Source organism: Lathyrus oleraceus, chromosome 3 (genome assembly GCF_024323335.1).
Source record: "Lathyrus oleraceus cultivar Zhongwan6 chromosome 3, CAAS_Psat_ZW6_1.0, whole genome shotgun sequence".
In the NCBI taxonomy this organism is placed as follows: domain Eukaryota; kingdom Viridiplantae; phylum Streptophyta; class Magnoliopsida; order Fabales; family Fabaceae; genus Lathyrus; species Lathyrus oleraceus.
This window is the reverse complement of record NC_066581.1, coordinates 164,329,756-164,334,595: the sequence shown is the minus strand read 5'-3', so window position 1 is coordinate 164,334,595 and position 4,840 is coordinate 164,329,756. Positions and strand designations below refer to the sequence as shown.

The following is a 4,840-nucleotide window of genomic DNA, read 5'->3' as shown; positions in this document are numbered from 1 at the left end:
GCTTGCCAAAGGTTTGCAGAGTGGAGGTAGATTTTAAAATAGTGTGCTCGCCAAGGAATGGATCCTCGTGCCTACGTATGCCCACTTGTTGAAGTGAGAAATCAAAGCCTTTGTAGTTCGTAGTTTTGAAATTGTTTGGTTTGTTTTGTTGGTTTTATTACCTTGAAGAAGGGTTTTTGAATGGTGTCGCCCTAAGGCTCAAACAAAAGGTTTGAATGCGTTGAATTGTTTTTAAGTTTTGAAGAAAGTGTTATTGATTTCGGATTGCACTAAAGACTATGGATAAAGGTGAATACCTCAAACGGTCAAGCCAAACGTCTTGTGTTCAAAGCATTCAGAATGAGTGTAGGAAAGCTCCAGTCTCATCCCTTCTTTATCGCTTAAGGCTCGTGACGTTGGATCAAGGGTTTGTTTATTGGTTTGATTTGAAAAAGAGACCGCTTGACGTTGGATCAAGGGTTTGATTATTGATTTTGAATGGTGCGCGTTCCTAATGCCTAAGGAGTAACTATAAAGTAATAAAAGAAAGCAAGTAAATGCGTACATCGGAAAGGGGAGGGGGTACATGTAAAGTACAAGGGACGTGCGAAAGTAAAATCATTCAAATGAAAATTAAATCTAAAGTCTAAGCTCTATCTAAACATGCATTGGAACCAAGGTTAACTCCATGAGAAATAATAGCTAGGTTAATTGAACAATTGGAAAATTCTATAAGTCCTAAAACTAGGGGAGCATGCAAGATTAGCCTATTCCTAAGTCTAAGGGTACAATCGTCAATTCACAATTATGGTTAATATTGAATTATTTCTACTCCATGAAAATCCTAATTAAAGCCAATTAAATTCTAAACCTAAGTAATATTTCTAATTCTCTTTCTAGGAATATTTCCAATATTTTCTAATTAACTCTAAAGTTCTGAAACTATTATTTCTAAAAATTATTCTAATTCTAATTAATGAATCCTATAATTAATTTCTAATACTATTTCTAATGTTTTTAATCCAACTCTAATAATCTAATTAGAAATCTAAAATCTAATTATCTGAAATAGTAGCCTAAATTTAATATTCCTAATTCTATTAAACTAAATCGAATTTTAATATTCCAAACTTCTAAAATTTAATTCTAATTACTCCCTAAAAACCTAATTGTATTTCTAATGACTGACTAACTAGCTAGTTCTATCGAATTAGAAATCTAATATCTAATTAACATTTAATCATTTTTTTACTAAAATCCTAAGCAGTTAAATCTGAAATCCTAATTACCTTCCCTTAATCTATAATCAATTAGCAGCAAAAAGATCAACAAAAAAAACTAATGGACTGGACCAAGATCCAGTTGGAGGTGCGAGCCCATAGAATGGGGGTGCAAGGTGAGGTTGTTTGGGCTGGGCCTAAACCGGGCCCGTGTTTAGCAAGGCAATGGAGTGAGGGACCAAATTCAATCTATCATGGTGTTCTTCGTGCACATTGAAACAGAATCAAAAAAGTGATTCCTCCAAAAGTACTTCCAAGACGCGCTTCTCTCCTCTCACACGACTTCCGCTCAAACTCTCTCTCCGCCATGCCGAAACTCACGGCCGAGAACGGTGGATATCTGACCTCCTATTGAGACTACACTAAACCAAACAGTTCTTCGACCTTAATCTAACTACGAAATTAACTTCTCCTAATTCTTAATGAACAACCTGAATCGGAGGAGAGTTTCCATGAATCTTAAGATTTGTCGGTTAAATTAGGTTGCGAAACCGTGATAACTCATCTAACTAGTTCAAGGATAATGATCCTCCGGTAGAACCTACGCTCCAGTAACAAGCTTACAGTGAAAACGAGGGAAGAAATAAATACCTCTGGTATGAACTCCGGCAGGGATAAGCAGTGGACTATGGATGTGGTTGCTCCGATTCGATTGATGAATTCTCTCTCATGGTTTGAGCGCCTTTTCTACCTTCTGTTTTCTTCAACTGAGATTGCACCTTCTTCCGTTTCTTGCTCACTCGATGCGATTCCGGTAACGCGTTGCGGTCCTTCACCGAGTTGTTGCAGTGCTGTTCGTTAATGGATTTCGGAGAAACCGAACGGCATGACGACGACGTTCACCGGATGCAGACTTCAGGTACGTTCTTGGTGTCCTCTTGTTCTTCTTCTCCGTTCTTCTTCTGAAATTTGGCCCTGGTTCGTCCCTTGCTTCAAAGTCTCACACTCCTTTTTTGGATTGACAGTGATGGATGGAGATGATGAGGAGCGGAGAGGATGAAGAAGTTTGCGCGCGGTAGCTCTGTTGCAGGTTTTGTAGAAGAAATTGCCGATGGATGGAGATTTGAGTCCAATTGGTGAAGAACTCAGAAAGATAGAAGGTGATGGAAAGAAATGGAATCCGATTTTTGGTTGAAGGATCCTCCAGAGCTTGGTTAAAGGTGCGTATTTATAGGCTTTCCATTCTTCTTCTCTTCTCTCCTTCTCCTGCTATTTGTTTGCGTTCTGAGATGAGAGTGAGGTTGTGAGGGTTGTTATGGAGATTAGTGATTCTGTTAGAAATGAGAGAGTTAGTTAGACATTCTAAAGTTTGTTAGATCCGCTACAATGAAATGAAGTGTCAAATTTAAGTGAAATGAAATTCTGGTTTTTAGCCCTGCAATTAGGTGATAGTTAGTTTACAGTTAGAGAATTAGAACTTAATTGGAGCTAAGTTAATCGAAATCCAAATGAAATGTAATTTGTGTTAAATGAAATCATGTTTCTGTTAATGAATTGAATTCTTTTTGTTGAAATTTCTATTCTGCAGGTTGAACTTATCGGTTGTGAGTCGAAAGCTGTTTTGAGCTGTGGTGTTCGTGTTTTGGAGGTTGGCTATGGCTTAGAGCTTGGCGCTTGCACTGCTGCCTTTTGGTGTTGTTGCAGTTTGGCGTGCGTTTTGTTGGAGGCTCGTGCATTAGCTGCGTTTTGCAACTCTGAGTTGTTGTGGCTTGAAGCTTTGGATTGTTTTCACATGTACTTTCCTGCTGTAATTATTTCATTTTTCCTTATTGTACATTAACATTGGATTTGGACAAATGGTTTTCTTGTGAATTTTGGATGAACAACATTGGAAGTGGATATGGATGTATGTAATATGTAGTTAAAATGGATAATGAATGGATAAAAACAAGAGTGGGTTTAAATGGTTTGCTAAAAGGAATTTGGATATTTATGTAAAAAATGGGTTCGAATGGAGAATTGGATTTTTGGATTTAGTAATGGATGTTGGATTAAAAATGGATATTGTTAATGGTTTTACAAATTGGTAAAATGGATTTAAATGGAATTGGGTCAAAAATGGATTGGGCTTAAACCAAAACAAGAGAAGTGGGCCTTGATGCAATGCAAATGTTGAGTTTTTGTTATGAAGAAAAAATGAATGAATGGACCAACTCTAAATCAAACAATATTGGCCCATTTAATAAAAATGAATAAAAAGAGAAAATTCTAAAAATTAATTTGAATTAACAAACTCCGATCAACTTATCCAGAATTAATTTGAATCATCAAAGTCGATTTGAATTATCAAAGATTAATTTGAATTATCTAAATCGATTTGAACTATCAAGGATTAATTTTGAATTATCAAAATCGATTGGAACTATCAAGGATTAATTTTGAATTATTGACTAGGAAAAAAGATGAAATCACATGGATATTTATGCTAAATGATATGATCAGGTATGGTTTCTCATGGAGACTAAAACAGAAATCTAATTCAAATTCGACCACATATTATGAACCAACATCATGCAAGGGATGAGTGACCTTAACCGACAATGGACCATGGTCAAAGAAAATAAATGGGATTATAAATGTGCCAATGATCAATGTATCCACCAGGGGCAAGCACCAATCCACGAATTCAATTCACTTGTCTCCTTGTGTTGAGCAATGCTTATGCAGATGACATGAATGTTTATGATGATATGCAAATGATTAGGGTTAGTGACCTATAAGATCAATGTTAAGAGTATGGTGAATTTTAGGGTATGACAGCTGCCCCTATTTAATCTTCTCGAACCTGAGTGTACGGATAGCAATGGTGTCTGGAAAGTCGAGATGGGAGGGGATTAAATACTAGAATATCGGAAAATTTACCCACGCGGAACAAATGGAAAGCTATGTGAAGATAGGTCACAAGGAGGGTCTTCTTCACTAGGATATGTGGGATGAACAAGCTAGTGTTTGTGCAGGGCAGCTGCTGGGAATCAGAATGTTATGTGGTAGATGGGTATATGTGAGAGGTTAGATATGCATGGCACATGCAGTATGCAGATGTCGTATGATTGATGATTTTTTCGCCTTTCTCTAAGCTTTTTTCTCTTTCCATTTTCTGTTTTCATCTTTGTTTTTCATTCTTTTCTTCTTTCTTTTCCTTACCTCCCCTATCATGTTTTGGCACATAACAGGTGATCGAGGTATTCCCGCAGGATTCTGTGACGGTAAAAGAGTCAGGTGTTTGCAAAAGGTAAGTACCGGTTGTAACACCCTTCTAAAATACCCCAATAAATAATTAAAACAACCAAACATAATTCAGAGTATATATGCAATTTAAGGGTGTCACACTTGACACTTCACACCATGTTCCAATTTAACTCGTCATGCTCATTTATTCATCAAAATAAACATTTGCATAATTCGCAGCGGATAGAAATTAACAACAACATGCAAAACATGTAACACATTACATGTAAGGTTATTCAACAACCAAACCGAAAACAAGGCAAAACATCCCGTCCCGATGTTACATCTACCAGAGCATGACTCACTAAGGAACTACACTAGACTCCAAGGACTAGCTTCTACTCAATCACGGC

At 36.8% G+C, this 4,840-nt stretch overlaps 1 long non-coding RNA gene across 1 annotated transcript; it reads left to right on the top strand.

The window, feature by feature from the left end:
* The first annotated feature begins 1,466 nt into the window (after positions 1–1,466).
* LOC127126016 (uncharacterized) lies at positions 1,467–3,098 on the top strand. Its single transcript, XR_007804871.1, has 3 exons — positions 1,467–2,118; positions 2,225–2,419; positions 2,788–3,098. It is a non-coding gene; the product is annotated as an uncharacterized LOC127126016 (long non-coding RNA).
* The last annotated feature ends 1,742 nt before the right edge of the window (positions 3,099–4,840 follow it).